Source organism: Gopherus evgoodei, chromosome 11 (assembly GCF_007399415.2).
Source record: "Gopherus evgoodei ecotype Sinaloan lineage chromosome 11, rGopEvg1_v1.p, whole genome shotgun sequence".
Taxonomy (NCBI): Eukaryota; Metazoa; Chordata; order Testudines; family Testudinidae; genus Gopherus; species Gopherus evgoodei.
In genome coordinates, this window is record NC_044332.1 from 41,542,479 (window position 1) to 41,559,443 (window position 16,965).

At 42.5% G+C, this 16,965-nt stretch overlaps 1 protein-coding gene across 1 annotated transcript in view; it reads right to left on the reverse strand.

The window, feature by feature from the left end:
* MYO3B (myosin IIIB) overlaps positions 1 to 16,965 on the reverse strand; it is a 394,363-nt gene that overhangs the window by 29,689 nt on the left and 347,709 nt on the right. Inside the window, exons 34-36 of the mRNA XM_030580743.1 lie at positions 11,516 to 11,622; positions 11,095 to 11,141; positions 9,463 to 9,626 (exon numbers count right to left, since the gene is read on the reverse strand). The gene's annotated coding sequence lies outside the window, so the exon portion shown is untranslated. The remainder of the gene's footprint in view (positions 1 to 9,462; positions 9,627 to 11,094; positions 11,142 to 11,515; positions 11,623 to 16,965) is intronic.

The following is a 16,965-nucleotide window of genomic DNA, read 5'->3' on the forward strand; positions in this document are numbered from 1 at the left end:
AAGAAAGTGAGTAACTCTTTTTTCTTCTTTGAGTGATTGCTCATATCGATTCCAATTAGGTGACTCCCAAGCCTTACTTAGGCGATGGGGTCAGAGTTATGGAATCGCTGATTGGAGCATTGCTCTGCAGAAAGCTGCATCATTTCTGGCATGCTGGAGTAATGAGAGGTGCACCAAGGACCAAGTTGCTGCCCTGAAGATTTCTTGTACTGGAACCTGGGCCAGAAACGCCACTGATGAGGCCTGTGCCCTTGTGGAGTGTGCTCTGTCTTGGCCAGCTTGTAGCACATGCGGATGCAGGACATGATCCAGGAAGATATTCTTTGAGACGGACCAGGAGTCCTTTCATCCAGTCTGCCACGACTATGAACAACTGGTTCGACTTCCTGAACAGCTTAGTGAGCTCAATTTGGAAGGCTAGCGTCCGCCAGACATCCAGAGAGTGCAGCCTCTTTTCATAGCTACTGGCATGAGGCTCTGGATAAAAAACAGGTGGGAATGTGTTTTGGCTGGTATGGAAATGTGACACAACCTTCGGAAGAAAGGCCAGGTGGGATTTGAGCTGCACCTTGTCCTTGTGGAAAACTGTATAAGGTGGGTTGGAGGTAAGGGCCTTTAACGCCGACACCCTTCTTGCTGATGTGATGGCAATTAGGAAGGCTACCTTCCATGATAGGTAGAGAAGGAAGCAAGTCACCAGCAGCTCAAATGGGACCCCAATAATTTGGAGAGGACCAAATTAAGGTCCCACCCAGGAACAGGCTGTCTAATCTGGGGATGTAGATGGTCCAGACCCTTGAGGAACTGTCCAACCAGGGGGTTGGTGAAGACGGAGCATCCAGAGACTCCAGGGTGGAAAACCAAGATAGCTGCTAGGTGTACCTTTACAGATGACACTGTCAGGCCTTGCTGTTTCAGGTGCAGAAGATACTCCAGAATAAGAGGTAACAGCACATGAAGTGGGGGCATATGACATTGGTCACACGAGCAGGTGAACCTCTTCCACTTCACCAGGTATGTGGTCCTTGTGGAGGGCTTTCTGCTGCCGAGTAAGACCTCCCTTACCTGCTCCAAGCACAGGAGCTCCATAGTGTTCAGCCATGAAGCTTCTAGGCCATGAAGTGGAGGGACCGGAGGTCTTGGTGATATAGGTGACCCTGGTCCTGAGTGATCAAGTCGAGGAGGAGCGGCAACGTGACTGGGACGTCGACTGACAGATCCAGAAGCGTGGTGTTCCAGTGTTGTCAAGGCCATGCTGGTGCCACCAGAATGATCTCTGCCTTGTCTCTGTGGACCTTGAGTATGACCTTGACCTCTGGAAGATGGAGTGAATAACATCTGGCTGGATGGACCACGCGTGGCTGTGGAAGGCCCTGCTGAGGTGGTCCATCAGTATGTTCTGGACTCCTGGCAGATATGATGCTTCCAGGTGAATGGAATGGGCTATATAAAATTCCCAGAGTCTGAGAACCTCCTGACAGAGGGGTGAGGACTGGGTTCCACCCTGATTGCTGATTTAAAACATTGCAGTGGTGTTGTCTGTCAGGACTGCCACATGCTGGCCTTGCAGATGAGACCCAAAGGCCTGGCATGCAAGTTGCACCACTGTGAGCTCTTTGATATTGATATGGAGAGAGAGCTCATCCTGTGACCAGAGGCCCTGTGTTCGGAGATCTCCCAGATGTGCGCCCCAACCTGGAGCTGACACATCCGTAACTAGAGATAAGGACAGATAAGGGCTTCTGAAGGGGATTTCTTCGCAGACTATTTGAGCATCGAGCCACCACTGGAGCGACTCTAGCACCTGCTGCAGCACAATGACCCCTAGTCCCAGGCTGTCATGCCACGGGTGGTATGTTGAAGCGAGCCACCTCTGCAGAGGCCTGAGTCTCAGCCTGGCACGTATGAGAAGGCCTCCATGTGACCGAGGAGTCTGAGGCAATTCCTTGCTGTAGTGGTTGGGTACACTCTCATGCATTGAATGATGCTCGCCGTGGCTTGGAATTGGGACTCTGGCAGACATGCGCTTGCCTGGACCAAGTCCAACACTGCTCCGATAAACTCTATTCTCTGGGTTGGTGACAAGGTTGACTTGTTCACATTGCGGAGGAGACACAGTCTCTTGACTGTGGATGTGGCCATACAGACCTGCGACTCCACCTGCTCTCTGGGGTGCCCCATGAGCAGCCAATTGTTGAGGTAAGAGTAAACCTGCACCTGCCTCCTTTGGCGGAAAGCTGCTATCACCGACCAGGGCCATACGCGGAGGGGGGCAAGTGGGGCAATTTGTCCCAGGCCCCGGGCTCCACAGGGGCCCCCACGAGAACAGCCAAGGCTCCCGCCCTGGCCTGACCCTGCCTCCGCCCCTCTCCCGAGCCTCAGCACATCCAGGAGCGTCCCTGAACAGCTGCACACCATGGCTCTGGCGGGGCCTGAGCTTCTCCCTGCTCAGAGCTGCATGGTAAGGGGGTGGGGCTGCGAGCTCCAGGCTGAGCAGAGGGAGCTTGGGCCCCATTGGAGCTCTCGGGTCCGCCCCCTTACCATGCAGTTCTGAGCGGGGAGGAGCTCAGGAGCCCCGTCGGAGCCATGGTGTGCAGCTGTTATGGGATGCTCCTGGATGTGGTGTGCTGAGGCTCTGGGTGAGGGGAGAGTCGGGGGGGGGGGTTGGATAAGGGGCAGGGAGTCCCGGGTACAGGGAGGGGGCAGAGGTTGTAGGGGCAGTCAGTGGACAGGAAATGGGGGGGTGGATTGTGGGCGTTCTGGGGGTCAGGACTCAGTGTGGGGGGGTGGATAGGAGACAGGGAGCAGGGGTGAGGTCCCAGGGTGATGGTTGGGGGGTGTCTCTGGGGGACGGTGAGGGGACAAGGAGCAGGATGGGTCAGGGATTCTGAGGGGGGGCGGGCAGTCGGGGGGCAGGAAGTGGATGGGGGTAGGATAGGGGGTAGGGCCAGGCTGTTTGGGAGGTACAGCCTTCCCTACTCTAAAGCTCATTCAGCAGGTTGAGCCAAGCTGTTAGCCAAGCTGTTAGCTTTTCCATTAGATAAATGCATGGAGGTTAAGTCCATAAATGGCTATTAGCCAGGATGGGTATGGAATGGTGTTCCTAGCCTCTGTTTGTCAGAGGGTGGAGATGGATGGCAAGAGAGAGATCACTTGATCATTACCTGTTAGGTTCCTTCTGGGGCACTTGGCATTGGCCGTTATCGGTAGACAGGATACTGGGATGGATGGACCTTTGGTTTGACCCAGTATGGCTGTTCTTATGTTCTAAGCTAAATGAATCTAAAGTTATGGAGACAGATATGAGTTAAGGAAGGCGGCAGAGTATCTGAAATCTGGAAAAAAATCTGACTGGATGGGCTCAGGCGTTTGGTCACAAGCTGAGGTGGTTCAAAAGTTTTGGATTTTTTTTAAGCAGAATTTTTTTTTTGTTTCTTTAAACAATCAAACACAGCAAGCAGCAAATATTTGGCCACACACTTCTGAAACCCCAAACCATATTCAGGTTTTGGCAGACTAATTTCAGCTTTTCAATAAAAAAAACCCACAACAAACTTTGAAGGAAAGCAGACATTGTCCATGATTTTTTTTCTGCTTTTTAAAAACCCCTAGTTTTCGATCCAAAAAAAGTTTTGATGGAAAATATTTGTCCAACTCTTTTAATGAGCTTTAGTGCCTTTTAGCACTAGCTGATGCTGAGAACCAGTGATACCTTGTAAAGAAGTTTTCTCAAAACTGGGTTTGTGCCGAGGTGTGGAAGGTTTATTTTTCCCAGGGCCACCCGTGGTGGGGGAGCAAGTGGGGCAATATGCCCCACGCCCCACAGGGCCCCCCACGAGAATATAGTATTGCAATTTTTTTTAGGGAAGGGGCCCCCGAAATTGCTGTGCCCTAGGCCCCCTGAATCCTTTGGGCAGCCCTGCCACCGACATGCACTTGGTGAACCCTGGTGGGGCCGTCGACAGGCCAAAGGGAAGGACCATGAACTGATAATGTTTTTGGTTGATTGTGAACCTTGAAAGCATCTGTGTGAAAGTATGCACCTTTTATGTAGAGGGCGGCAAACCAGTCTCCTAGATCCAGAGAAGGGATAATTGTATTGAGGGAAATCATGCGGATCTTCAACTTTACCATGAACTTGTTGAGTCCTCCCAGGTCTAGAATCGGTCTTAGACCCCCCTTGGCTTTGGGGATTAGGAAGTAGAGGGAATAGAATCCCTTGCTCCTGAGATCCCGAGGAACCTCCTCCCTTGCTCCTATGGGGAGGAGCGCCTGCACCTCCTGGTTAAGGAGTTGCTCATTAAAGGGTCCCTGAAGAGGGATGGGGAAGGGGTGTGGGAGGGAGGGTAGGAGCAGAACTGGAGAGAATATCCCACTTCCACCGTGCAAAGAACCCAGTGGTCTGATGTTATTTGGGACCAACCACGGTAGAAGTGGGATAGACGGTTCAAAAACAAGGGGAAGGATCTGGCGTTGAGATAAGTGCTCTGTCCTCGAGCGTACCTTCAAAATGTCTGTTTTGAGCCCGATGAAGGCTTAGTCAGGCTCTGTCCAGACAGGGGAATGGGAAGGCTTATGCCTGCCATTCTTACCCCTGCCCCTGTAAATATCCGGCCTCAGCCAAGGAGGATACAGGTGCTGTTGCAGTGGTTGGGGCTTAAAGGGCTTTTGTTGGGTTGCAGGGGTATGAATACCCAAAGATTTCATTGTCGCTCTGGAGTCTTTGACGCTATGTAGTCTGGAGTCAGTCTGTTTGGCAGATAGGCCCACCTCGTCAAAGGATAGGTCTTGCATAGTTTGCTGAACCTCAGACGAGAGCCCCGAGGCTTGCAGCCATGAACTAAGCCGCATAGGTATCCCTGAGGACAAGGTGAGCGCTGCCAAGTCTGCAGCACTAAGAACTAAACAACTACAAAATACAAACAGTCCAAAAGAGAAGCTAGGGAAACGTGGAGAGCTTGGAAAGCAAGATGCCACAGTTCCAATGACCATCTCTGGTGGTAAGAAGGAACTGAGGAGGCATTGGGTCGGCAGGGTTATATATAGAGCACTATGGAGGTGCCACTCCAGGGGGCTCTGCAGCCGACCCAATGGGTGCTGCTAGGGGAAAAACTTTCAGACGACTTTGCACGCGGCGTGCACATGCCTAATTGGAATCGATACGAGCAATCACTCAAAGAAGACTATGGCATACCATCCTTTAAAAAGAATGCCAGAAGATCTAAGATTAGTAAATGCTTATGCTTAATAACAGAAAAAACTGTTAAGTGTCTTCCTTGTGTTTTACAATTTAATGCCTTGACACAGCTTTCACTGACCAAGGCCCCAGTTCAGCAAAGCATCTAAACATGGGTTTAAGAGCTTTGTTGAATAGAGCTGGGATTACAGACATGCTTAAAATTAAACATGGGTTTATGTGCTTAGTTGAGCTAGGGCAATATTAGGTGTAATGATAGAATTATAAACATATTGAGTTTATGATTTTTGTTCCCTGTTACTTATGTGCAAAGCTTGGCTACCACCAAATAATATACAACTGACAACCTATAATTAAACTGCCTGTGACAATAATGTGGATTACAGTCATATGTCCTGGCTTTCTGCATTTAAAAATACATAAAACTACTTTTAAAACTGCTTTTTTATGAATGTCTTTGAGACACAAACAATTGCACTATGAAGAAACCATATATTTTTGAGGGTCCTGTGACCTAAGTCAGTAGGGGAGCCCACACTTTCACGTGACTTTCTTCAAGACAGTTTTATTTCCCATTCTGACTTCTCATAAATTCTAGCACTTTGAGCCTTAGCAAATTATCTCAAGAAAATGTTTTCTCTTGAGATAGTACAAAGGATGCTCATTCATGACAAATTTTAGTGAGATGGAAATAGGCTGATGGGCATCCAAGAGATTCCTGGAGAGAGGGAAACAAACATCCATCCATCGTATTAATTACCAGCCATATTTGAACTGCACTTATGGATGTCACTAACTCATTTGCAGCTGCCCACATGTTCTCATTCAGAACTATCTGTACTTTAAAGATTCTAACACGCACCCTCACACATTCAGTGTTCTCCATAATCCAAGGTCATGGCCCATTGCTTTCAACTCTTTGGCCTTTGATCCTGCCAGCCATTCTGTCAGGTTTTTGATGGAGAATGAAGACAAGAACATGAATGGGAAATATTCCTTTTCAACCTTCTGACTTTTCACTCAGCCTCATATGCCAGATTGCAGGAGCAGTACTGCGACCGCTAGGAGAGACTTGAGGCTTTTGCTAGACTCTCTGGCTGCCTCCCTTTTCCTACCCCAAAGCTTTAGGAAAGATTGAAGAAACTGGACATGTTTTATCTTGAAAAAAGAAGATTGAGGGACCCAATAAAAGTCTTCAAATATGTTAAGGGCTATTATAAAAAGGACGATGATTAATTGTTCTCCATGTTCACTGAAGACAGGACATTGTTATGGCAGCAAAAGCTCTGTGAAGATGCAGTTATACCAGTTATAAAGTCCTTTTGCTGGTGTAGCTTCTTTTATTCAGGAAACTGGCATAAACTGCATCCCCACTAGGATGGTTACCAGTACAGCTATAGCCATTGGTGAAAGTAACTTAAGGGACTTAACGGTACGCAGGGCGGCCAGGGTCCTGAGAAATGGGGGGCAGCTCAACCGGAAGGGGGGAGGCTTGGGCAGAAGGGGCGGGACTGGGGTCAGACTCTGCCAGCCAGCCTTTCAGCATGACCTGGAGGTGATTTAAAGGGCCCAGGGCTCCCAGCGGCAATTTAAAGGGCTGGAACCCTGGACCCTTTAAATTGCCACTGGAGCCCTGAGGCTCCCAGCTGCCGTCGCTATCCCAGGGCAGCGATTTAAAGGGCCTGGGGCTCTGGCTGCTGGTGCGATAGCAGTAGTGGTGGCTGGAAGCCCCAGGCCCTTTAAATCACCACAGGAACCCTATGGTAGCAGCGGCCGGGAACCCCAGGACTCTGGTGGCGATTTAAAGGGCCACTGGCTCTGGCTGCTGCCAGAAACCCTGGGCCCTTGTAAATTGCCAGGCACCGGGGAAGCTGCCCCTTTTGGGCCTCTCATCAGCGGCTCTGTCAGTATGGTCGGCTATGTACCGGCTCCTACCGGTACGCTGCACCCGTACCGTACTGGCTTACTTTCACCTCTGTCTATAGCTGGCAAATTCTTTCCAGTGCAGACAAAGCCTGAGACTCTCTCAGCCCTTAATTGAAGGAGTTATGGCTCTGTGGCCCCAATTCAGCACAGCATTTGTACAGAGAGTAGTCCGCACAGTTTTACAAAGGAAAATCATGTCTCACAAATTTTTAGAATTCTCTAAACCTGTCAATGTAGTAGTGGATAAAGGAGACCTGGTTCATATTATTTATTTAGACTTCCAAAAGGCCCTCAGCAAGGTCCTGCATAGAAGAGTATGGTGAGAGACAAAATATTGTCATGGATCAAAAGCTGTCTAGAAGACAGAAAGCAAAGAGTAAAATTAAATGGTTAGTTTTCATCCTGGTATCAGGTTAATAGTGAGCTGTCCTGTGGTTATCCACTAGGTCATGTGTTGTTTAATTTACAAAGTTATTTAGGTTAGTTAGGACCGTAGATGATTGTGAGAAACTTCAGAGACACCTAAACAAATTAGGTAACTGGGCAACACAGTGGCAAATGGAATTCAATGTCAGTAAATGCAAAGTAATGCACACTGGAGAGGAAAATTTAAACTACTCAGACATCTTAAAGGGTTCTAAATTAAAGGTATCTGCTGAAGAAAGGGATCTCGGTGTTGACAGCTAAATGAAGACCTCCCATCAATGTGCAGCTGTGGTCAAAAAGCAAACAAGATTTTAGGACGGATAAGAAATGAGATGGTAAATCCTACAGAAACTATTATAACACCTTTATGTAAATCAGTGGTGTGGTCTCATCTGGATAACAAGAATGCTTAAGGGCACTGAAAAGTCTCCAATAAAGAGAAATTGAAAGGTTTGGGATTGTTTACCTTCGAACAGAGAGGAATAACAGGATACATGATAAAAGAACACAAAATAATGACTGGTCTAGAGAAGGGAGATTGGGACCTTCTGTTCCTTCATCTCATAACACAAGAACAAGGGGACATTCAGTTAAACTAAAAGATGTGAAATTCAAAACTGATGTAGGAAATACTTTTTCATATAATGGGTAATTATACTATGGAATTCACTGCAACAGGAAATTATTGAGATCAAGAACTTAAGATTAAAAAAGGGGTTTGAGTATTGATATCAAGAATATCCAGAGTTATCATAATTAATGATATTATAATTCTGTAAAAGGGATATTAAACCTCATCTTCAGGGTTTAAGGTAATACCTAAATATCTGAGATTAGGATGAGATGGAACATGGGGGGCGGATCACACACCAGCTACCTACTACAAAGTTCGTACATCCTGCTCTGAATCTTCTGATGCTGACCATTGGAGACAGGGTACTGCTAGCCAGGATGAACCTTGGATCTGAGCAATTATGGAAGTTCCTATGTTCCTATACATGTTAGCATATGCTAAATTTAGACGTGTTTAAACCTCTTTGACTTAAATGGACAATGAATTTCACCCTAAATGAATTAAGTTTCACAACACCCCTGAGAGGAAAGGAAATGTTATCCACATTCTGCATATGAGGAAACTGCATCACAGAGATCTTAGATAATTTATCTAAGATTATGTAGATCTCAGAAGGGAACCCAGCTCTCCTGATACCCAGTCTTGTGTTTTAGTCAAAAGTACACTATAAAATGATACAAAATAATTTAGTGTATCAATTTGTTTTAAAAACTAGGTTGACTCATAGGTGCTGGAACTAGGTACTGCCGCACCCCCTGACTTGAAGTGGTTTCCATTATATTCAGGGTTTACAGTTTGGTTCTATGGTCTCAGCACCCCCACTATTTTTGGTAACTCTTCCAGGGAAAGTATGAACATTACTAAACTTGTGTTAAACGGTCTCTCATTAAATACTATCTTATCAGATAAATTCAGTATTTTAAATGGTTTTACACAATGCTTTATATTGTGTTAATTCATTATATTTTAAAAAACCATATGAAATACTGAAAGGCCTATATGATATATAATATTTTTTACTATGACCCCAAATTATGCTGAACGTTAATGGAAAATCCCAGTCCTGCAGTGCCATGCTGCTGGGTTTAAAATTATATCCTGTTTTAGAAGGGATGCCTATTTAGGGCCTGAACCTGCAAACACTTACACCTATAAGTAACTTTATTGACTTCAGCAGGACTCCTTGTATGAGTAAAGTTAAATGGGACAAACTCAGGTGGGTAGTGTTTCCAGAATCAGGGTCTAATTTTGAAGAGGCTTCATTAGCTGCAACTATGTCTGTCTGTTTCTCAAACACACATGCAGACCAGCATTGCTAAACATGTGCAATTACTCTTACCAGCATTAGACCAAAGCGTAAATAGTGAAGTTCAGCTCTGAGCAAAAGATGCTTCTCTTGAGGAAAGAGGAGATGGAGAGTTGAGTGAGTCATCTTCAGTGATAGATTCAACAGCTGACAATGATTTGTAATATTCATCCTCCCCATCAAGCACTTTGATTTGACTTTGAAATAAAACATAAAGCAAACAATTTTTATTAAGTATATAAAATAAAAAGTACAAAGAAGTTCTGCAAAACCTTAAGAAATATACCTCTCTATGGATGGTGAAATGAAAACACTGAAAAAGTGTTAATGCAAGAAGGGGAAAAGATGGGATGATTTTGTTAACAAGATGCAGCCTTTTTACTTCTCTCAATCTTGCTGCCACTTTTTCAGTGCTTTAAATCTCTCTGTGGGAACTGAATGGCTCTGAGGATTGGTAACAGGTCACACAGCCTTTCATCGCTAGGTCTGCAGTACAGTCAGACCAATTATTTGTAGCAAGTATTTTATTTCACAAATGTAGCATTTTTGTCTGATTGAAAATTTTCCACACACAGACTTTGATATTTACAAATATGTTCATTATTCAGAATTGTTCGAACTCCATAGGCAAACATTTGTTTGTGAACGATGGGCCTGATCCAAAGCCCACTATCTTCAGTGGGTTTTGGATCAGGCCCCATTTGCTCCAAATGTGTCTTTAGCTTCTCATGATGTATGATTGGACACTAAAATCACACAGTATTATTTCTGCTCCCTGACTGGGGGACAGATTTTTATAAACTGGAGGAGGTAACTCAAAGAGATACCAAGACAGCCATGCAAACAATTCTGGTTTGAAACTTCTCACAAACCCCACTTGCATTAGTATCCACAAGACCTTCGCTTTCCATGAACATTGTTGTAAACAAAAGAAAGTCACTTATATAACTATGTACAGAAAATGAGTAAAAAAGGGTAAAAATGCATCAAAGAAAAGGTGCGGGTGTCACTAAATGAATGTTCATTAATATGTCTTTGCTGTGCACTAGTTGCTGCACACGTCAGTAATACAAGAAATTTGTTACTGATGGGTGGGGGCTTTTGTGAAATGCACTAGTGATCTCTGCCCACCTCCTGGTGAAAAGTGTCCACATTACAAATGATACTAATTAGCACCATTGGTGGCAGTCTTAGCCGAGAGCTAGTGGGCAAGGAACAATCTCCCCTCTCTGCCTTCTCTGAGAACTGGTCCCTCCTGAGGTAGGGCTGAAGCATATTGCTAAGGTGGTGAAAGGAAGCCTGCATGGCTTTTGTCCATGTTATGCTTGTTCTAGGCTAATGGGTTTCAACTTCAAAGACTCTAAGTCCAGCAACTTTTACTATGACTAAATTTGTTTATTTAAAAAGAGGAAGCTAAAATGTGTTTGACTTGTACTGTGAGAGAGTTGGGGAGAATATTTTGTAAGAGCCAGTTCTAGTGTTTGCAGACAGTAATAGATACATGTTTTATATTTGCTTATGTAGAAAATGTCCAATGTCAATGCACAGAGATATGGTAATTGTTTATTTTTAGAAACCTCTCTAGAAAGTTTTTCCATTTTCTGTAATATCACAAAGGACTTCTTCTATTTACAGTTGCTTAGAACTAAGAAGATAGATATTTACCCAAGTTTTCTTGGCTTTCTCTTGCTCCCTTGATATTCTAGAGTTCCCTGTGGAGAGGGCCAAGAACACACAGTCAAAGCAAAGCAGCAAGTCGTTAATTTTTAATTCAAAGTGATTTTGTGTTGAATGCAAGCAGATGCTGATAATATCAGAAGTCACAGCATAATTTTTTTGATCAAAGGGCTCAAGTGAGCCTGATGAAGCATGCATCTTGCTCGTCTTTGATAAACCACATCAATTATTCACCGTGAAGGCAGACATCCTGACATGAAAGCAACAGATAAAGAGCATAAGCACATGTTCAAGACGAGAGCAAAAGAACGTGGGGGTGGGACTGGAGGGGCTGGAACAGGTATTAATAACCAAATTATTAACTGGAAACAAAGCCAGTAAAACAGCTTTATTGCTACTTTGAACTCACATTTAACTGGTTATAGTACATGTTGTCCTCAGGGCTATTCAGCATTTTGGGCTGCTGACATCGTCGATGAGGTGTTCTCAGCTTCTGTTCAAGACAGTTTTCTGAACCTACAATAAGATAACGCAATTTAGTTTTAAGCCATGCCAGGTGCTGCGAACATCTTAGCATATTTTAGACTATAAGCAGTCCTTTCTTCTTTCCTGTTCACTTCTAGATTTATTAGGAAATCTGTCCTATTCTAAGAAGGCATACAGAAAGTTTGGGATCTTCGTTTTCTGTTTTGGAACTTGGTTTAAACAAGAGTTTTTAGATGAAACTCTCTCTTATAACATCATTTTATTCCTGTATATAACATAGTTCCTTATTCCTTTGACCCTCTATATTGACATATTCTGTTATCTAAGCAGGATAAGCATAGTGACTAGCTAGGGACTAGCAACAGCAACATCATCAAAACCGTTCATCTGTTTTTATGAACGCAACAGTAATAAATCCCTTTGACTGATGAGAATTAGTTTATTATTATCTTTGTTTTACTATATAAAAAGCTACTTTCTTGATATAACATTCTATTTAAACAGGGAAATCAGTGCTATTTGAAATAATGCCTCCTTGAGTTAATTTGTGATACACTATGGAGCAAGAGTTGGTTAAAGCCATCTGGAACACACACAGTTTAAAGCTTAGAAAAACATTTTAGAAAGGTGGACTTTGTAGAAAATATGGTTTGAGCTAGTGCAAGCTCCCAGCCTTTGTATTTTTGCTTTTTTCAAAAAAAAGAATATTGTTCTGGGGAATCTATAAGAGGTGGTTCAGAGAAAAAAACCTGATGGAAAGAACCTAACACAGCACAGCTAATTGATGATATAAGCACTATTTTAAGGACAATTCATAAATATGCTAATAGAAAAAAATCTGGGAATTAATTTCTTTTCCAAAAAGATCATTCACACAGCCTATTTTGACCTTTCTAGTATCTCATTTTAACATGATTTTTTAAAAACAATAAATAACCTAATAATATTTCTAGTTCTAAGAAACAGGTGAATATTTAACTTTCAATACAAACGTTGAAGGAAAAATATTAGTCACATTACAGTTGGATCCTGCCTTAAGAGTGTAATTTGCCCCTCTCCAGAGGCCCAGCCCAAGGTCCTCATCCCACTTAACTCCCTTTGAAAGCTTCAAAACTGAAGTTGATGGGGAACCCTGGGCAGATGTGGGGCTCATTTGTAGGATCTGGCCCTTGATGATAACATAATTCTGTAAAGCAGTTTTGTGATGTTCTCAGGTCCACAGACTGCTGGGTTTCTCTAAAGTTTTTCAGGTGTTATCCCCATTTTGGGACACATCCTGCCATTGTTCCAGATGTGAAGCACTCATGGAAATCAGTGGGAGTTTTACATAAAAACCAGTGTCAGAATATGGCTCTGTCAGCAAAGCTCCAATACTGCATTCTATGCCAAGGAGACTTTATGTGAGGTCTTTTCAATACAATTATCTAGTCTTTAAAGAAAGGATACATTTCAATGCAATTATATTTTTTAAAGATAATAATCCTGCTAGCATAAAAAAAACCACAAAATCTCACAAACCCAAAGATTTGACAAACTGTTTTTTCTACCCAATTGCAGTAGCTTTTATAACTTGCCTAGTACTATGCAGTGTTCACCTATTATTTATTTTTTCTTCATGGAGCTTCAAGCTTGACACAAATCCATCCCTCACCTACCAGTGCCCATGAATTATTGTAGAAAAAGCCCATTATCCACATTTGCTTGTGGATGCCTCCCTTTACGTTTGTTTACTAGTTTTACTCTCAAGTATATACACAGTGCACAGGTGTGATTCCCATTATGTGACTCAAGGCAAAGTCAGGCTCAAAATTTTGAAGTTATTTGTCTGAAGAAATTAACTCTTTACAACAACAAAATACTCTCAAGTAATAAATTCATATTATTTGCTAACTATAATTCCAAAAGCTTAAGATTTTGATGCTTTCCAATGTTCTACTCATTTTGCAAAGAGTTGTTTGTGGATCAAGAAATTTTGTGGCACTGCCTACACCTTTGCTGTTTGCCAGTATTGTCTCCAACTAAACAAGGTACAAAACTCTTCCAGGGTATATTGCTTGAAAGTCAATGGGAGTTGGATGCCTGACTCCTATTCATGTCTTTGAAAATGTCCCCTATGATATTTAGATATAATAAAGAGATTATCAATTAAGTCTTGGTCCCATTAAAATCAATGGACATTTTGCCATTGACTTCAATGAGGCCAGGATTTCACTCTGTATCACTGAGCATTTCCAAAATTATTAATTTTGGGTTTGGAAGGGATCTTAGGATTCAAAACTCTGATGACGTCAGATGACATCTGTAATTGTCCTCATGGTGATGTTTCAGTCTTAGGGCCAAATTATGATCTCCCTTTCATAAATACAAATCAGGAGTCATTGCACTGAAATCAATTCTTGTTACACTGGTGTAAAGCTAGTGTGAGTGAGTGAAGAATTGGACACTTACACACCTATCAGATGCTTGCCAAAAGCATACAATTATTACAAAGCTTGTTATCAGAGCCCAGCTGTGATGTGAATTACTGAATTACGTGACAAAAGAATACATTGTATTATTCTTTCAAAATATATTTTAATACCTTCCTTTTATTTTCCAGCAACATCTACATTAAAATTTTACGTTGCTATGGTTTATTTTGTCCATCTAGATTCTGATTTAATAAAGTTGGCTCTTGCTATTTACCCCTACACATAACGATTTCTGCATATTACACGTGTGGCCTGCAGATTGCGTCCTCCAAAGGAAATACATTTTCAGTGGACCCATTTATCTTAGCATTTAGTAGCATAAAATAGGAATAGTAAGAAAATCTGGTAATGTTTATCATACACTACTGTATGTGGAGAAAAGTGTATTAACATATGCTCTACATTCAGCAGTTAAATTGGCGTTTCAAATAGCGTTTTAAAATGTTTAGCTTTGATGACAAAGTTAAAGCCACTGACAGGAAAAATTACTTGTCATTGTAACAACAACTCTCTATTTATTGTTTATATAGCACCCAAAGTGTGTTACGTGCCTCTGGTATGCTTGCAAACGTCTGTGGGCTACAAATCTGAGCAGAAGATTCAGTGTGGGTGGACAGACACTTATGTCCCCTTATATCCCTGATTTTGTACCAAAATCAAAGTTGCTCATTTAAAATGGGTTAAAACTGGCTGACAGATCTGAAAAAAAGTCATTATACATTGGAAAACATTAGCCAATAGGGCTGTTTCTAATAGGGTCCTGAAGGGATCTTTTCTTGGCCCAATGCTATTAAATATTAATGATTTGGTAGAAAGTATAAAAGCATTGCTGGTAAAGTTTGCAAATGACATAAAAATGACTGGCATAGTAAGTAATGATAAGGACAATTTAATTTTATGGAGAAATCTAGATCACGTGGTAAGGTGGGTTCACATATGCGTTTTAATAGAGCTAAATACAAGATCCATACATCTGGAACAAAGACTGAAGGTCACATTTTCAAGAATGGGCACGGATTTTGGAAAGCCGGGATTCTGAAAGGTACTAATGCATCATGGTGCATACCAGCTGAGCATGAGCTCCCAGTCCGACATACAGCTAAGACTACCAATGTGATTCTTGGCTGTATAAGCAGGGAATAGTGAGTAAAAGTAGGCAGTTGGTATTGCTATTCCATACAGCATTAATGAGACCATTATCAATGGAACACATTTTTAAAAGAGAAAGGAGTTAAGGACATAGAGGTAAACGGTTATTGGGATGAAATACAACAACTTTACAAAAGGTAGATCATACCAGACCAATCTGATCTTCTTTGAGAAGATAACTGATTTGTCAGACAAAGGAAATGCAGCAGATCTAAGCTACCTGGATTTTAGTGAGACATTTAATAAATTTCCACATAGGAAAGTATTTCTTTAATTAGAGAAGATGGAGATTAATATGAGAATTGAAAGATGGATAAGGAACTGGTTGAAGGGGAGAGTACAATGGTTCACACTGGAAGATGAACTGTCAGGAATCAGTCTTGGGATCAATCTTATTTAACATTTTTATTAATGACCTTGGCACAAAAAGTGGGAGTGTGCTAATAAAATCTGCAGATGACACAAAGTTGGAACATATTGCAAATACAGAGGAGGACCAGAATATCAAACAAGAAGATCTGGAGGACCTTGAAAATTGGAGTAATAGAAATGGGATGAAATTTAATAGTGCAAAGTGGAAGATTATGCATTTAGAGGCTAACAACAAGCATTTTCGCTATAAGCTGGAGACATATTAGTTGGAAGTGACAGAGGAGGAGAAAGACCCTAGGCTGTATTGTTTGATCACAGCATGACTACGAGTTGTCAATGTAATGCGGCTTTGAAAAAGGGTAACATAGTCCTAGGATGCATCAGGTGAGGTATTTCCAGTAGACACAGGGAAGTGTTAGTGCCATTATATGACACTCTGGTGAGACCTCATCTGGAACATAATGGTAAATTTTGGTCTTCCATGTTTAAGAAAGATGAATTCAAACTGGAACAGGTGCAGAGGATGTCTACTAGGATGATCAGATGCATAGAAAACCTATCTTATAAGAGGAGGCTCAAAGAGCTTGGCTCGTTTAGTCTAACCAAAAGAAGACTGTGGGGAGATCTGATTACTCTCTATAAATACACCAGAAGGAAAAATACCAGGGAGGGAAAGGCCAATGTGGACACAAGAACAAATACACATAAACTGGCCACCAACGAGTTTAGGCTTAAAATTAGATGAAGGTGTCTAACCATTAGAGGAGTGAAGTTCTGGAACAGCCTTCTAAGGGGAACAATGGGGACAAAAAACTTAACTGGCTGCAAGACTGAGCTTGATAAGTTTATGGAGGGAATAATCTGATGAGGCTGCCTACAATGTAGCCCATCTTTGACTGCTAGCAACACATATCTCCAGTGACCGATGATGTGACACTAAATGGGGAGGGCTCCGAGTTACTATTGAGAATTCTTTCCCAGGTGTCTGGCTGGTGTATCTTGTCCACATGCTCAGGATGTAACTGATCGCCTTTAAATGAAAGTCTTTAAATCTAAACTAGATGTTCTAAATGATATGCTCTAGCTCAACCAGAAATTAAGAGCTTGATACAGGAAACACTGGGTGAAATTCTCTGGTCTGTGTTTTGCAGGAAGTCAGACTAGCTGATCACTGATTTTAAGAGGCCAATAGGGACCATTATAAATATTTTAGTGTGTCACTTACCCTGGGTCCCAATCTGCTGGGGATTGTATTGTGCTGTTGATCTCAAAGAAACATTTTCACTCATAAATTTCCCTTTTCATTGCTGCTTCTTTGTTTTATTATGGAACAGGAACATTTTCGAGTTAAACATAGCCTCCAAGATACTAATCATTTCGA